The sequence below is a fragment of the Cupressus sempervirens genome, chromosome 11 (genome assembly GCF_028749045.1).
Source record: "Cupressus sempervirens isolate cs-2001-9-10 chromosome 11, ASM2874904v1, whole genome shotgun sequence".
NCBI classification, from domain to species: domain Eukaryota; kingdom Viridiplantae; phylum Streptophyta; class Pinopsida; order Cupressales; family Cupressaceae; genus Cupressus; species Cupressus sempervirens.
In genome coordinates, this window is record NC_143128.1 from 753,066,122 (window position 1) to 753,085,162 (window position 19,041).

Genomic DNA, 19,041 nt, shown 5'->3' on the forward strand with positions numbered 1-19,041 from the left:
GTTGGTGGAGTTGGTAACCGTGCGGGAGGGAGGAATGAGGGCGTATGTTAGGGGGCTAACTAGGATGTACAATGCTAAGATGGCCATACGGTATACTAATGATGACCGTACGTGGGATGATAGTCTAAGGCTCTACAGTATGTTGGGAAAGGGATGCTTGAAGGGAGGGGCTGTACAGGTGATGCACTGAGTTGAAGGAAAATGGAGAAGGGTGACAAATGGTGTAACAATAGAGAGTTTAAATGCAGACAAACAAAGAGATTGAATTACCCAATACATATAATAGAGAATTGATCAAATTAAACAGTGTCCTCTCCAATTCGCAATATGATGGTGCTCCGATTTGCCAGATCCAAGCAAAGTAATACAGGTGACATAATAGGGTGAGGGTTGAATCCCACCGAAACTGCAAGAGCCAAGTAGGGAAGGTCTTCCACTTTTGAAATGGCAAACAACAAAGAACTCCAACAGGAATTCGCAGTACAGAGAAATAATCCAAAATGCATACCTAATGACTACCTACAAGTCGTGTTTAAATATCCATGGGGGAAAACTTTCCAAGGGTGTACAAAGATAGCCAATGGTAACACAAACTACGGAAACAAAACAAAAATGGGTCCGAGATATATTAAATCAATCGGCCCATTAACAATAGTTTGATTAAATGATTTATTTTATAATGAGAACATTACAGTCCTCTCGTCCCAAATTTTGCTTGTCCTCAAGCAAATGCAATGTTGGGTGCTGAAGAATGTGCTCATTCTCCAACTTCATGTCGTCCAATGGCAAGTGTTTCCAACGCACCAAATATTCCTTCATCGTGCGGTTCCACAGGGTCTTCTCCTATACTTCGATGATCTCAGTTGGTTCCAATATGAGCTTTCCTTCTTCATTGAGCGGTGGAAGATCTGCGGCTACCGTGACGTTCTGCCCGACGGCCTTCTTCAGGCATGAAACATGAAAGAAGTTATGAATACGGCTCCCCTCCGGAACTGCAACGCGTAGGCGACTTCACCAATGCGATGAACTATATGATAGGGGCTATAAAATCGTGGCTTCAGTTTCTCTTTTCCCTTTTCCTTCAATGAGGATTGTCGATATGGCTAGAGCTTGAGATAGACCAAGTCCCCTACTTTGAAACTCCTCTTCATTCAGTGTCTAACGGCGTACATCTTCTGTTGATTCTATGCCTGTTGTGAGTTTTCCTTCAGGCATCTTAGGATGTCCTGTCCCTCCTGAAGCCAGTCCCTCGCCCTCGGTGCGCGAGTGTCACCCAGAACTATGTCAGTGAAGGAAAGGGATTCGTACTCGTATTGAGCTTTGAATGGTGCCATCCCGATGGACATGTGGTAGGTGGTATTGTAACAATATTCCCCTAGGTGTATCCATTTGACCCACACTTGTTGTGTTGAAACGTAGTTTCGAAGGTAACCTTCAAGCACTTGTTTACAATCTCCATTTGTCCATTTGTCTGAGGTTGGTAACTAGTACTTGGTTCTGTCCCTACCAACCAAAACAGTTCTGTCCAGAAGATACTGATGAATCGCCCATCCCGATTACTGATAATGTTTCGGGGTAACCTGTGCAAATGGAAGACTTCTCTAAAAAATAGATCGACAACTTGTACGGCCTGAAAATCTGAGGGAATGGTGAAGAAATGTGCGTACTTTGTCAATCTATCAACCATTATGAAGATATAATCCTTTCCATTCACCTTGGGAAGTCCAGTTATAAAATCCATCGAGATACTTTCCCACTTATGTTCTGGAATTGGCAGAGGTTGCAGGAACCCGATAGGTAGAGCATGTTTGGATTTGTTTTACTGGCAGACCGCACACTCTCTTACATATTGTAATACGTCTTTTTGAATTCCATTCCATGAAAAGCTCTCCCTGAGAAGTCTGTACATTTTTAGGAAGCCCAGGGGTCTTGGCAAGGGTGAGTTGTGTACCTCCTTCAAGATTTTCTAGTTCAATTTGGATTCCAACACTAAAAATATCCGATTCTTATAGTAAATGATGTCATCCACCACTTTGTATTGATCATCTTGGGTGTTGCCATCCATTAGCTAACAGGAAAAGTTTTTTTGGAATATTCTACCAACAAATGTGCTTTCTAGTCAGCTGAAATCTGGGTTAGTAAGCAGATGGCGGGTTTCCTAGACAATGCATCTGCAACCACATTGTTCTTTCCTTTCACATATTCAATGTCAAAATCAAAAGCCTGAACCTTGCTTACCCATTTTTGTTGCCTCTCGTTCACGTCCCGTTGCTCCAGAAAATATCTCATACTATTGTGATCCGTACAAACGACAAACTTGACACTCACCAGATACTATTGGAACTTGATTAGTGCATGTACGATGGCCAACATCTCTTTGTTGTAGATGGAATATAAGTGTTCTGTTTGCGTAAACTTCCTGCTCTCATAGGCTAGGGGGTGTCTATTTTGCACCAATACTGTGCCAATGCCTTCTCCGGATACATTGCACTCCATAATGAACGGTCGAGTGAAATTGTGTAAAGCAATCACGGGACAAGTGCTCATTGCTTCCTTCAGCTTATCAAAAGTGAGTTGTGGCTTTTCATTCCATTGGAAGGACCCCTTTCTTATCAGATTTGTTAGTGGTGCGCTGAGTTGAGAAAACCCCTTTACAAATCTCCGGTAATAATTGCACAGTCCAAAAAACCCTTGCAACTCTGTGAGTGATTTTGGGGGAGGCAAATTAGGGATAGCGTGAATCTTCTCTTGATGAACTTGAATGCCATATTTACTGACATGTGTTTACCGTATGGATTAATTAAGCAACGCACACAGGAAATAGACACGAACACCGAACAACAAATAGCAGAACTTCTATTATTATTTGCATATGCCAACAGTACATTATGCTTTTCTCATATGATATGATAATGATATGATAAGGTCCCTTAAAATGCTTCCTTAAGGGGTTATAAATACTTTCCGACAAAGCTTCTCGAAGGTATCCGTCGGCCAAGTACATTATACCCGTTACAAACTGTTTTACCCGTCGGCTACATAACAATACTTCTACCGAAGGGACCCGTCGGCCGATGCACAACTTCTGCCGACGACATTATCCCCCCCAAAAAGAAAAGTCGTCTCTTGACGACTACAAAACAAAACTCAAACAACTAATACAACAATATTGATCTGCCATATTACTTTCACATTCATCCCGTTGCATCTATAGCCTTTGCTAACACAATGCTGATTCTTCAAGCTGACCTTGATAGCCACCTGTGCTGCTTTCTCTGCTTCCAACTCCTCGGTACCCTGAGCCAAGTGTCGCTGCACTGCCTCCAACTGGATGATTAGCTCCTCCCGAGCTCTCTACGCATCCACCAAGATAGCCTCACAGCCAACAGCTGCTCCCACTGCCTCTGGTACACAGAAAGTCCATGCCTGCAGCAACTTCAATTCTTCTCAACTGGTCAGACTCCCACGACTGATATCCGCAATGACTGGGGGTCCAGGGGGCAACGCCCCTGGCGGGGTCGAGGGGCAGCGCCCCTCGCGGGGTCCTGGGGCAGCGCCCCGGAGTACAGGGCGGGGTCGAGGGGCAGTGCCCCTCGCCGCCAAGACCAAATTAGCATTTCAAAACCCACACAAAAATGCACGGAACACACCATTTCTGTCATTATCTGCCGATTCTGCACTCTTTTTGGCAACCACGGATGCGTCCCCTTCCCTTTGGCATCATCTGTCACTCATTCTGAACAACTTGATTCTTTCGTCTTTTTTTTTTTTTTTAGAAAACCTCCTGTCATCCTTCTGTGATGAAATCCGTACGGCTTCCAACTTGACACAATCTAGATTCCAATCTGCTTAAAAAAACCGTTCTGCAATATCCCACCGTCTTGAAAAATTCGTACAACGAAAATAAACAAATTTTGGCTCTAGAAACCGTACGTTAATCTTCTGAGGCTATCGAATTCCGTACGTTACCCTGCTGTGGCTGTCAAAATCCGTACGGTGGTTTCAGTGTAACTTTTAAAACCGTACAATGCAAGAAAAATCCGTGCCACGACAAAATCGTACACCAACTTGATGATGGAACCCATACATTGTCTTTAAAATCCGTACGTTGTCTTTAAAAACCGTACAGCAAGCATGAAATCCGTACGTTGCTCGATCACAAAAATCCGTACGCTGTCTCCACAATCCGTACGACAACCGTGAAAATAATCGTACAAGAACTGGCTTTAAAATCCGTACGGTAACCTTGCTGCTAAAAAAACTGTGTAGTATCTGCAACTTAGAAACTGTGCATTGCTTTCTTATAAAAATCCATACGGTGAACCAATAAATTTCGTACACTGCATCATCATTTTAAAATCCGTACATTGAGCTGGAAAATCCATACACTTCCTCCAAAACCGTACGGTGAATAAGTTAAATCCGTACGATGCTGTCTCCTTCAAATTTGGAACCGTACGGTGCCATATGGTACTTTCCAAAATCCGTACGGTACTTCCCCGAAACCGTACGGTGCTTCCCAAAAACCGTACGGTGCTTTTTTTTTTTTTTTTTTTTGAAAATCTCACTTCTGGAACAATATTTACATATATACAGTACTTACAGTCTTCTCTCAATTATTCGTCCACGGGGGTGCGTTACTTCTTTCATTGCAGACATTCAACTTCGACCTCTTCACTACATCGAATACTTCCTTTCGGTCTAGCATCCACTTTTTTATTGCTCCGTTATTGCTTACTTTCCGCATCTGGTATGGCCCGACCCATTTAATTTTGAACTTGCTTGGTTTGATCTCATTCTGATCGTCGTACAACACCCACTGTCCGAGTGGAAACCTGCTACGCTTGTTCTGTGTCATCTCCATATCGCCCAGTTTGTTCCCGAAGCCCCGTACTATGGACTCCGTCAACTGCCCCTTCTGTCCGTCAATAACACTTTCACTCTGTACTGCTACAACTTTTATTGAGCCCTTTCTCTTTGTTGCCTGTGCAGACGGTATCATGTGTCTTCCTGGCTGCCGGTACCTTTCTGCTATATTTGTGGTTTGACGTAATACTTTCTTCCGGTGCAGTCGTACAATAGAATCTTTCCTTCTCTTGGGTTCGTACTGTATGTTCTGTTCTTCAGCTTCAGTCATACCCGCGTTTCTTTCTTCAGCTTCTCTGTGTGCCTTCGGACATTCATTTCCTTCTTTCTTACCTTCGTCAATCCTTAGCATATTACAACTTGGAAAGAGCTCGTAATCCTCTATCTACTAGTGGTAAAGACCATTTACTGAATCCAGATCGTCATCTCCTTCCAATCGTAGGACTCCCTCCTGATCGGGTTCCATACTCTGCCTCCTCTCATCATCTTCTCCTTCGGAATCCGACGATAGAGCTTCTTCTCCAACCATCTGAGTGTGTAGATCAATGACATACTTCCGGCCTTTGCTTTCAAGTGATAAAGTATTTTTCTTCCAATCATGTTTTACCTTGGCTTGTATCAACCACCCCCGGCCCAGAATGGCATCATATCCTCTCCGCTTCAGTGGGATCACGACAAAGTCCAACAGGAACGGTTGTGTTCCAATCGTCACGGGTTGCGCTGTGAGTACTCCCAATGGCTTGATTCCATGTTGATCGGCCGTTAGAAGCTGGAATGTAGGCGGCCATAATGTCGACTGTCCCAACTTTTTCCAAGTGTCTTCAGGCAACACATTGACACCGGACCCTCCGTCCACAATTGTTTCCGTCAATACAGTCCCGAGAATTCCCATTTCGACGACTGTTGGATGGCGTCCAGATGAGAGGGCTAACAACATCGGATCTTCTGCACTTGCACCACTTTCCTTCTCCTTTTTGTGCACTGTACTTGCTCCACTTTCTTGCTTCCTTCCATGTTCTCCTGGTAGTTGAGCAACGGGAACAATGTTTGTGAGTGCCGATCGGAGCTGAGGCATAGTGAGCAACAGATCACTTATCCTGACAGGTATCTCGGCTTGCAAAATTTGCCGGACAATGTTCTGTTCTGCGCAGTCCCGTACGGAAGTACTCGGCGTGTCCTTCAGGTGTGCCGTTTTTGCCTGTGTTGCTTTCTGGATCTCTACCCATGCTTGTTCCAGTCTCTTCTTTTCTTCCGCCGGGTCGGGGTACACTTTTGCTTGCTTTCGTGTGATGGCCAAAACCTCTTCTTCGTTCGTCCCGACAGTGATCAAGTTTACTCCTGACTTCGGACACCTAGCATCTTCATGATCACCAGGTCCACACCATCTGCATAACAACTTCAGTGTGTTCGCTGTTGTACACTCTCGGGCGAAGTGACCCCATAGATTGCATGCACGACATTGAACAATTGGCCGACCATTCGCATCGTACTGAATTCGACTTCTTCCCCCATTGTTGTTGTTGCCACCATTGTTGTTATTTTGACCGTGCCGGTTGTTTCTGTATCCACCCGATGTGGCACCTTCCGTACTGGTGTTCCCGTTCCTTCCAGACGGAGAGGCCTCCTGTGTCAGGAACACTTGCTGCGGTGTTCTTGTTTTCAAATTGAAAGGGCATTCCTTTATTGAGTGTCCCATAATCTGGCAGATCTCGCAAAATTGCTCTTTTGGGCAGGATCCCTTCGTATGGCCTTCCTTCTTGCACTCCGTGCACCATAGTTCATTGCCCTTAGTTTCCTTGTTCATGTTCTTGAATTCCTTCATCATCCGAATCATGTCTTTCTGAAGGGCACGAACCTTCTTGTTGCTTCCTTCGTCATCGCTGGTATCATTTCCTGAGGATGCATCATCATCTGAATCGGACGAGCTGGTCTTCTTCTTCTTCTTTGTCTTCTGGTCACTCTCGAGGTTCATTGCTCGGTTGTAAGCTTCATTGTATGTGGATGGTGGCACGATCTTCATCTTCTTCCGCAGCTTCGGGTGAAGGCCTTCAATGAACCATCGTTTCTGTAACCCGTCAGCTGGGTTATTCTCCATCTTACTGATTAAGTCCTTCAACCTCCTGGCAAAGACCCGTACAGTTTCATTCTTCTTTTGCTTGGTATTGAATATCTTTGCGACAATTTCATTGTCATCACGCAAAAGTTGAAATTCTGCGATGAACTCCTTCTTAATGTTATCCCAACTATTCAATTTCTGTGGATCAGCATCAGTAAACCAATCAATGGCAACACCCCGTAGGGTTGCGGGAAATTGTCGGATCCATTCGTTTGTATCTGTTATGCCATTCGCCCTCCAAATCGTTTCACATGTTTTACAATGTCGAATGGGATCATCTGCTTCATCACCATCAAATTTAGGCAATTTTTCCTTCGGACCTGCCATTATTACTGTATGTCGAGGGTTTTTTTGTGTACCTGCGCTGTTTTGCACTCCCGTGCTGTTTTGAGCACCCGCGCTGTTCTGGACACCCGCGCTGTTCTGTACACCCACGCTGTTCTGGACACCCGCGCTGTTTTGCACACCCGCGCTGTTTTCTGCTTCCGCGCTGTTTTCAACACCCGTGCTGTTTTCTGCTTCTGCGCTGTTTTCAACACCCGCGCAATTTTCTGCTTCCGCGCTGTTTGGTGAAGAAGAGGGTTTGTCAACCATAGCTGTCCGTTCTGGAAGTATATCTCGGACGAAGAGGTCACTCCACGCTCGTGCTCCTTCTGCACTCCGAGCCGTGCGAGTCGATTTGCTTCCGTCAGGATTCTCTTCCCGTGGCGTATGCAGGGTCAGAAACTCCTCCCTTGCTTCTTCCACCAAATCAAGCCGTTGTCGAGTCTCCTTCAACAATCCTTCCGCACTCTTGCTTCCGTCGGAAATCTTCTGAAACCTCCTTCGACGCTCTATTTGCTGAGCCAAAATTAAATTTTCCTGCGCAACGCGTATGTCATCTTTTTCCTTTAGCTTACTCTTGTCTTTGTTCAACTGATTCAGCATTTAATTCATCTCCGCCTGCCTGCGTGCCAGATCCATCGGGCAACGGCGCCAAATGTTTACCGTATGGATTAATTAAGCAACTCACACAGGAAATAGACACGAACACCGAACAGCAAATAGCAGAACTTCTATTATTATTCGCATATGCCAACAGTACATTATGCTTTTCTCATATGATATGATAATGATATGATAAGGTCCCTTGCAATGCTTCTTTAAGGGGTTATAAATACTTTCCGATGAAGCTTCCCGAAGGTATCCGTCGGCCAAGTACATTATACCCGTTACAAACTGTTTTACCCGTCGGCTACATAACAATACTTCTACCGAAGGGACCCGTCGGCCGATGCACAACTTCTGCCGCCGACAACATGTCCCAGGTACAATATTTCTATCATACTGAATTCAGACTTGGATTGCTTGGCGAACAAGGACTGATCCTTCATGATCCTTAGGACTTCATCCAGATGCTTTAGGTGCTCTTCCCATGTTTTGCTATAAATAAGAATGACATTAAAAAATACCAATAAGTACTTACACAATTGTTTGTTGAAGATGCAATTCATGCATGATTGGAATGTAGTAAGGGCATTCATTAATTCGAATGGTATGACCAAGAACTCATAATGCTCGTAGTGGCAGCGAAAGGCCGTCTTTTTTACTTCTATTTCCCTCATGCGGATTTGGTGGTATCTAGAACGAAGATCTATTTTCGAAAAATAGATTGCGTCATGTAATTCATCCAACAACTCATCTATCCTTGGAATGGGATATCTATTCTTTATTGTTTTTTTGTCCAATGCACGGTAGTCCACACACATGCGCATCGTTTCGTCCTTCTTTTTGATCAATACCATTGATGACGCGAAGGGGCTAGAACTGAGACGGATCCATCCTTTCTCCAGTAGTTTCTGAATTGTCTTTTCAATCTCATCTTTGAATTTCTTGGGATGATGGTAGGGTGTGGCTACGACGGGCTTGGCTCCTGCTTCTAACTCGATAGTGTGTTCAAACCCTCGATGAGGTGGTATGCTAGGAGGAATGTGTATAAAAACTCTATCATGATCACTCAAAATATTTTGGAGATCATCATCCTACGAATGTGTTCATTGCCCTTTTATATGTTCTACCGAGACAAAATAGTGTGCAACCCAAGCAACATCATCACGCCAAAAAATTGCCTCCATCCGATGTGCAGAGACTTTCTTCGAACCCTCATTTTTCGTTCCGTAGAGAACAACCTTCTTTCCATCGACAACAAAAGTGAAGTCCATCCATTTGAAGCTCTGAGTGTATTTATCAAGTGTCTCCATCCACTGTATGCCCAGAATAACCTCCATATCATCAAGGTCCACTATGAAGAAATCCTCAGTCATCGTGTGATTTGTCATTGTGATACTTAGCTGAGGAACAAGGTGTGTGTAGGGTAGAAGAGTCCTTCCAGCAACCTTGACCTGAAATCCTGCGTGCGTCTCCGTAGGTAGACCTCTTCGTTTCACCAGAGATGAGTTTATGAAATTAAGAGTAGCTCCGCTATCGAGCATCACCATATCCCTTTCCCCTTGAAGGGTTCCTGTTACACGAAACACTGTGCACCTCGGGCTACCAGCTAGGGCAATAGTTCCTTTGTGTCGTACCAATGCTTCAATTCTTTCCATATGGTTCAAACTAACCATTTTGGTATCCTCGTGGGGTTGGTTGTCTTCGGTGCGTATATGTTCCTGTTCGTCCTCATCATCAGACATGACCTCAATGTAGTGGATCTTTCCTTTCCCGAGGCATTTGTGCCCAGGTTCCCATTGTCCCTTGCAGTTGAAACATAGTTTCTTCCTTTAGAGCTCTTGTCTGGTAGTTTCGTCTAACAACGACTTCCTCAGTGGAGGTTTATTATCTTTGTCCCTCGAAAACATCGACAGTTTGGAATGCAACGTTGAGAGGATGACGCCAATGATGATGCCATACTCCGTGCTTTCTTAATGGCCTTTGACAGGGTGGCACGATTGAACCCCTTTACCCAACCCTTCAGTGGTTTTGTCAGCCGTGCATGAAAAGCGCTACCCGTCTTCTTTTAGAAATGTCCGTTACCAAAATAGAGTGTTTCTGAAATTTCGCAATGCACTGGTCAACCGATCCAGTTTGCCTTAGTTGTGCCAAATCTTTGAAATTGAGTTTCAGATCTTTACCATCAAATCGATCTATCAATCTCTTAGTGAATTATGCATAGGTATTTATTTGATCATGCCCCAGTGTGATGGTGCCATGATGCCACCATTCATGCGCAACTCCCTCCAAGTGTAATGTTGCAAATTTAATTGCTTCTTCTCTTGGCATGGGATTCAGCTGGAAGTATCGGCCTTCATTACCCACGCTTGCGTAGATATGGATCTGGATCTGTCAAATGGATACAAATTTACTTTACTCAACTTCCTCCTGAGATAATCGTTAAAATATCCTTGGTTTCCGCCTTCGGAATATCCTATCTCAGATTTGCATAGTCTTTGTAAGATATATCTTCCTCAAAATTTGCATTCTTTCAGTCCTTAGTTGTTTTTGAACCTCCTCAAAAGTTGGTTGCTTCCATTACTGTGGTGCCTCCGTTCGTGGGGGAAAAGATGACATGGAAGGTCGTGAACATGCAGGATGAGGATTTGCTTTACCTAACCAGACTCCGCGCTGTGACTATTCTGTTCATCAGATACTTTATTGTCTGCCAATTTCTTGAGAGTTTCTTCCATGAGTCGCTGAGTTTCATGGATCTGTAATTGATTCCTTGCAAGTTCTCTTAGCAGTGCCATGAGTTTTGCTGCTGTGGGTTCCGGTTCTGCCGCCATTCTATCAACCGAATGGGTTCTCCTTCTCTTCTGGCTATAAATTCTCATTCACTGTTCATAGGTTGGCAAGATCAAAGCTCTGATACCACTGTAATGTCCCTTTCCCCGAGTGACCACAGAAGTATTTTTTCTGTGTGAAAAGCATTGTTAAAACATCACCCCTGTTAGTCCCTATGTTTGTACGGTAAGGAAGAAGTGGCCATACGGTCTCAAGGAGGCAGGCCGTACGGTAGGATGAACATGTGATGGCCGTACAGTTATAAGGAGGAATGCCGTATGGTCAAAGGGGTGCATTTGTATGGTGAAGGTGAGGGATGATGTACATTGGCAGAATTGGTAATTTTGCGGGAGGGAGGAATGATGGCGTACATTAGGGGGCTAACTAGGCTGTACCGTGTTGACATGGCCGTACGGTATACTAATGATGATTGTATGTGGGGTGAAAGTCTAAGGCCGTATGGTATGTTGGGAAAGGGATGCTTGAAGTGAGGGCCATACGGGTGATACATTGAGCTGAAGGAAAATGGACAAGGGTGACGAATGGTGTAACAACAAAGAGTTTAAATGCAGATAAATAAAGAGATAGAATTATTCAATACATACAACACATAATTGATCAAATTAAACACAGTGTTTTCTCCAATTCAGAATATGATGGTGCTTCAATTTGCTAGATCCGAGCAAAGTAATACAAACGGCAGAAGAGGGTGAGGGTTGAACCCCATGGAAACCACAAGAGCCAAGTAGGAAAGGTCTTCCACTTCCGAAATGGTGAACAACAGAGAACTCCAACAGGAATTCGTAGTCTAGAGAAATAATCTAAAATGCATACCTAATGACTACCTACAAGCGGTGCTTAAATACCCGTTGGGGAAAACTTTCTGAGGGTGTACAAAGATAGCCAACGACAACACAAACTACGGAAACAAAACAAAAATGGGTTTGAGATATATTAAATCAATTAGCCCATTGACAATAGTTTGATTAAATGATTTATTTTATAATGGGAACATTAAATTCAATTTTGGCTTGGTTCAAGTTTAGTTGTTAGGAGCAATCAAGAGTCGTCAAGAGCGATTTGGCCCAAATCAGGAGCTATTGGGTGTTGTCTCATATTGTGAATACATTAAAATTAGGAAACAAGAAGGAAGATATATATTCTTTGTGGCTGCTGAACTTGTTTTCAACTTCTTAATTTAAAACTAGAAAGTCTATTCACTTCCCTTCTCTTGACTATTCAATTCTCTCCTTATGTATATATATGTATTTGAGTCATTTGAAGGAGCATCTTGTTTGGGACTTCTTTGGAGAATCATTTTTGATTGTAGTTATTGATTTTGGAGGAAAAACATTGAGTTTTTTTGGAGGCAAAGTGCCTCTTCATGTTTCATGGGCTGTAATTCTAGTTTCTGTGTGTTATTGAACTTCAATTAATTGCTGCAATTTTATTTGTGTTGTTGTTGGTAACTTCTCGTTGCGTGTTTGGCAATATGTCTTGGCACAAATACTCCATTTATTAATTTTGTTGCCACTCTCGGGTATTTATAGGTTTTAGTTGATTGACAATTGTGTTTCTCTTGGCAAATTTCAGGTGCCTTAAATATGTTATGTATCATCAAGGAAGGGAGTATGGTATAGCGTATAAACAAGAATCCCCTACCTACCATCTCTAATTTTCTACTATGTAATAACTTCATGAGAATAAAGATATATTTTACTCTTTTGTCTACTAGGCACTTCCATCTTTATCATTATTTCACTTATGTAATTATGTAATTTACTTGGCATAGTAGTAAATTTGTTGATATTGTTTCTTTGAAAGAAATTGGGTTAGAATTGTGTGATTTGTGCCCTTGAATCTCAATAGAGGCAAGAAGAGGCCAAAAGGTGATCAAGACTAAGCTATCTTTAAGGATTGTAGAACAAAGATAATGAAGAAGAAGATTGCAAATTTTTTTTGAGGAAACTCTTGTTGAAAGATTCACAAGTTGGAGCCCTTCTTGATAGAAAAGTAAAAGCCGAAGCATCAACTAAAGTTGTAGTCGGGATGAGAAGGAACCTTCACTAAGAACTCCCAAAAGGAGATTGGGAAGAAGTCGCCGTAAATTTTCCACTCCTTGACAAAAAATACCTTGTTGACCAAGCAAGATAGTTGTGTATAAAGACAACGTCAATTAGCAATACGAAGAAGGATATCCTGATATTCCATCTCATTGAGAATCTTTCTTTCTCAAGAGAACCTAGAATTGGAGGAAACCTAAGATCATTGAATGAAGTTCAAGAATGAATTAGATCTTGAAAGTACCGGAGGTGTTGGGGATACTAGAGTTGGATGTTTAGAGGATGTGTGCATGACCGAGAGAGTAGGGAAAGAACTAGTACGTAGTGGTTGAAATAGTCCACTCAAGTTTGACACATAAGGGAGCAAGAAAGAAAGAAAGATGATGACTCCTCCAAAAAGTCTAATTGTGGATTAATAAAAATTATCAAAGTTCATACGGATCTAGTCAAAAGATTCTACGAGACACTACAAGACATGCAAGTCTATCTAAATAAAAAGTACCTAGGAGGACAAGGAATATTGGTTGAGAACTTTTCTTGCAATGCCACAAGGCATGGCCATTGATTGGTTCACAGAATTGGATGCTTCATGCATAGCCTCTTGGGATGTGTTGTGGAATGAATTGAAAATCTATTGAGAAAAACGATTAGAGGACATACTTGGAGTAGTAGAGGATGTTGGTTGCAGAAGCTGCTATTGGAGGAGATAGAGATCTTGATTTGCTATCATCTCTTTTTCCCATGCTACCTTCAACAATCCAAGTCACGAGTGCATTCATCAAATCCTTCTTTGTGCACTTTAGTGTTAATGAGGTGGTTGTCAATTATTCCTTTCTTGTACAGGCTATCTTCTCCTAAGCTAACTCATTTTCCAACTTGACCAGTCTTGCCTGCAAAGCCAGCTATCATCTCAGTACCAGAGTTTTCTCCTCTTCTACCTTCTGTCCAGCTTGGGTCAGCCATTGGACCTAGAGGAATGTATTGCGAAATGACCGCTCCATGTTGTAGAGGGAACCCAACCTACCTTCCTTCCCCTTGGAAATGTGTGGTCAACCCCATTCCTCTAAGATCCTTGTGGTTTTCGTGTGGGGCCACCCTTGAGCTGTAAGGTGCTCTATGAAGTCTTGCTCACACTTTGGCTACATGAATCTCAGAGACTTCTTTGCCTTCATTGTGATGGGACCTATGTCCAATACTCTATTGAGGCCTCCTCATTGGTGGCCTTTGATATAATGTCTCTTGTAGCCCCTTCCTTTTGGAAAGATATGATCCCCTCTTGGTGGCTCCCTTACTCTCCCTTAATAACCTCACCTAGTAGGGCTTGTGGCTCCTCCTTTGTCTACTCTCTTCTCATCAGTGTGCTACATTATCAATAGGGTTAGTGAGGGTGGTGGCATGTCGCCAACCTTAAAATTCTCCAAGAGGCTATCAATCTTAGTTTTTGCATCAACACTTGGTCTATCGCCCTCCTTCTAAACTCTTGTATCCTCTACCCTATTGGTATCCTATCCTCTGTCCCTATCTACACCTTTAGGCCTTGGATCTTTTGATGCAAAAACATCTTGGGTGTAAGGGCAGTCTTTCATCACCCAAAAACATGTCTTCTCTTTTTCATTAAGGGTCGTTTCAATGTAGAGTTGCTATTTCTAGAAGCGTGCTATTTTTAGTAAATTAGTCGTTTGAGCTTAGAATGTTTTGATTTCATATATGGACATTCATTTTAGATATATCAGCCTACCGATAGAGCTTCATTGTAATTCCAATTGTATTTGGGAAGCTATTGAGATATTTAGTACAAAAACTTTGAACGTAGTTTTGAAGGCCTTAGAGGCTCCAAAAGGGGTTGAACCCATATTGACTAACACTTGCACGTGTCAAGTATTATGATTAGGTTGTGCCATTTCCAAAAAGAGCTAATAATAGTCAATCAAAGTAATATTTGATGAATTATGGTCTCTCGAAGTTGTCCTACTTGAATTCATGGAAAATGAAGTTATTTGGGCCGACTCTAATGTAAAAACTATGAAAATAGTAATGATTTAGGGTTGGTTGGCCTCAAGGGCTAGGGCTAAATTTTTAGAACCTTCTTGCGTGGTGGAAAATTGTCTATATAAAGAAGGCACATGGGGTTGTCTAGGACAATTGTGGGTTGTTGGTGGTGGCTTTTGTTGGGTGGATATTTTACATCTGACAGTTTTGGGTAAAAATTTAGTTGCAAAATAGGATGACCAGCCACAGCGTGTGAGACAGAGTCTCTCCTACCTTAAAGGGAAGGCTCCCCTTTCTCACTGTTCCTTGGATCAACTCAAGGTAAGCAAGAAGTTGAGAGATTTTGTAAAAGGCGTGTTACCAATATTCTTTCTTCTTATCTTGCAAGAAAGAATCCACTTACTCGTGGAGTGAGTAATGGGCAGGGTGGATCTCTAACTACACTTCTATCAAGAGCTGGAAACAGTGATATCGATAAACCTTCACTAACTTAAAGGCTAGTTGAAAATGTACCGGTTTGGCTCTTAGTCCGGTCGTACTTCTATATGGAAAAACTTTACAATTAGGGCACAAAGACTCCTAAAAGTAAGAATAACTTAACTATTTTGCGAATTAAGAAAGAAATATAAGCTACAAACTTAGCTTCTAGCTATACACTTCCACAATTGCTCTTGGTCAAAGCTTTGGCTCCAATTGCTTCTTAACTCTTTTATATTCAATTCACAAGGTACAATTACCCAAAACACAAGATAACATGAATCAGGGATAACTTAGATGAATTATAGACAAAGCTTATAACTCATACAAGTATCAGTCTCACCTGATCAAAGTTAAGTCTCAAATGCTCCTTTGCATTCACTTTCTCTGAAAATAGTGCTTACACAAACAAAGTTCTACTGTCACAATTTCCCCAGAGCTCTCTTGCATAAAGATAAAGATGATTTTACAATGAGGGGGCACTCATTTATATAGGCACAGGAGTTGAGAAAAAGGTGGAGGAAAAAGTGGGAGCAACTCAGCCAACCTTGACCTAGTCTAACTCAAAGAGAAAAAATAGGGTTACATTCAACTACACATGCAACTCGCTTTACACCTTCTTATGTACATGCAACTCGCATTACATGTAATTACACTTGTAAGGTGTATTGCATGTAATGACACATTTTTATGTAATACTTTTTCTTTAATTACAAACATGAAAGAAGAAGAAGAGGAAAGACTAGAGAGAATTGAAACAATCCTAGGGATTGTCTTGAAAGGTCTTGTACTTTGTGATGCTATCTCGGATGATCACAGAATCAGGTGTTCCTTTATTTTATGCCACTGCATTCATCTTGATAACCATGGTCTTGCATCTTTTGATAGCTTGATGTGATCAAGTTTTTCTCGTTGAAGTTGTCGTAAATTCTCCTTTGTAGATTGACACATTCTAGATTCTCTAACACTTTGAAAACCTTCTTGACGATGTTTGGATGTAAACTCGGAATAACTTTCCATTAACACCTTTAACTCTTTTTTTTTTCTTTTTTCTCTTGAAGTAAAGTGCTTGACGCATGGGAATGCGTGCAAATGAGAACTTTTGACTTTTAAAAAGTGACTTGGGCTTTCAAGATGTCATTGCACGGAAAATGGATTACATGTAGTGAGGAATGGAAAGTGAGATGACATGTGAATGCAGATGGAGAATGAGCTGTATGTAAGTGCGAATGATAGATAAGATGAAATGCATAATGACACGGGAAGTGGAATAAAATGTATTCGCTCATGGAGGTGTAAGTGCACATGGAAGGAATGAGTGCAATGTAACTTGAGATGAAGTGAACTTTATAGATGCCTTTGAGGAAAAGTAAAGTCCAAGTACATGGGAATACATGCACGTGACATTTTTGACGTTTTCAAAAATTGATTTAAGTCAAAAATTGGGTTTTGAGATGCAGTTACATGTAAGGCATTTCATGTAAACGTGTTGTGCGAGTGAATACAGAAAGTGAGATGAGTAAAAATGGAAGCGAAAAATGAGATTACATGCATTAGATGGAAAACACTCAATCGCATTTGTCGGATGATATGCAAAGTGTTATGACATGGAAGATGGAAGTGGAATGTGACAATGCTCTCGCATGAAATGGAAAGTGAAGTGAAGTGAAACGTGCTCAAGTTATTGGGAAAGAACTTGTAATTTCTTCCAAAATGGAGAAAAAACCGAAATGCAAACAAGCAAAACACAAAAACAAGCACAAAACAAACACACGCTTTTGGCAAAAGACTCAAACATGTCAATATGCAAAACACTTCAACATGCGAATTTGAAGTTGGAATTTGGGGAAATTCCAAAAGTCTGAAAATGAGAGTTTTCATCATTTTTTAAGGCAAAATGCACTTTTCATGGCATATATGTGGACAAGTGTGTAATTGCAAGCTAAAATATGCATGGAAATAGCAAGATAAGCATGAATTAATGAGCAAGTCTGAAAATGTCCACTTACTTAAGAGGTTATGAGCCAAAATAACAAGATTTATAGATTTGAAGACCAATTCTCCCTCAAATCAGGATTTCCAAACAACTTGTTGACTTCTTCCAAACTTGCATTTAACAAATATTAATAAGCAATAAAGGGTCGAATTTGACATGAAAGTGCCAAATACATGGTCTTCAAAGACAATATCATGTATTTAATACTAAAAAACAATCCCTCTTGATCAAAGGTATGTGCTGGAAATGCCATTTTTTGAGTTTTTTGAACAAAAACTTGACTTTTTAATGCAAAAAATCTGGGCCGTTTTTGCAAAAACGTGGCCAAAAAATGCATGTTTTTTAGTCATTTTTGACTTGTGAATGCAAAAATGACTTTCCGAAATGCATATACATGGATCCAAATGTAAAATAGTGGCTTCAAAACACATAAAAGTGGATTAAAATCGCAATGAAAAACACTTAAAATGCCAAATCGATTCCTCTTTGGGCCAAAACTTGAGCCAAAAATAATGTTTTTTGAAGATTTTTCCGAAAACGTGCCCTTGGAAGGAGTTTGAAAAAAACATTTTGTAGCAAGATAAATCCATTTTTGATGTTAGAAAATCCATTGCCAAGAAAAAACGAACCTATTGGAGAAGATCTCGCGTAAAACCATCAAGTAAATCTCTCACAATCTCCAAAATTGGGTTCTTGGAGGCCCAATGCATGTGTTCTTCCAAAATCAGACCTTTTGGGAGGCACAACATGTTTTAAAATATGCTTTTAGTTAAAATCGAACCTTTTGGGGTGACATGCATATTTTAAAAACTCTCAACAAAGAAACTCGGTCCTTTTGGAGAGCATAACACATTTTAAAACATGCATATGTACAAAATTGGACCTTTTGGAGTGACTTGCATATTTTAAGTGACATCTCATGTTTTTTGATGTAATGACATAAAAACTCACCTTTTGATGTAATGACACAAAAAACGTCCACTTTTGATAGTGCTATGCTAATAAGTTGAACTTTATATGAAGTGACATGTAAAACGTCCACTTTTGATGGATTTTACATGTAATTGCATATAAAATGTCCACTTTTGATGACTTATAGTCATTTAATAAACATATATCCATTTAATTTCATTAAAATGTTACTTTAATGGGACATAAACAATGTTTGTATATCATATTAAAAATATGACACAAATATCATTTAGAAAGTAACATTTAAATGAGCATTTGATTTTAAAATAAAAAATTAAACTGAAACTACATAGTTTATATAGTGACTTTAACTGAAACATCAAAAAGTAACTTAAAATTATAACATAAAGTGCACTACAGTTACTTTAAGTGAAAAATTTAATGATAAAGTAACTTAAAAACATAACATAAAGTGAATTTAAGCTATATTTTTCAAAAAGTGAATGTTAAATTGCAAATATAACATGATATTTTTAATTTGCTGTTGCACCAAAAAGGTCGAGTTTTGAGACACTAAAACGACCATATCTCGACTGACAACTCTGATTAAGCTTTAGGTTAGACCAAATCAAAGGAAAAATTGAAAAACGTGACATGAGCGAAACCAAAGGACTAAAACCAACAAACACAGACTCAAAAGAAAAAGAAAGGATGATGAAGGCCTCAAAAATCAAGCAAAGACTCGATACAAAGAAAAACGAAAAAGACTTGACAAAAGCTTTCAGTAAAACAATCTGGTATACGAATTGAAGTCGATTAATTGATCAACATTAAACAATTGAATATCAAATTCAAACTTAGAGATA

At 40.9% G+C, this 19,041-nt stretch overlaps 1 protein-coding gene across 6 annotated transcripts in view; it reads left to right on the top strand.

The window, feature by feature from the left end:
* Positions 1–19,041, top strand: part of LOC149531785 (chaperone protein dnaJ 10-like) — a 269,087-nt gene that overhangs the window by 121,191 nt on the left and 128,855 nt on the right. The gene's annotated exons all lie outside the window — the stretch shown is intronic.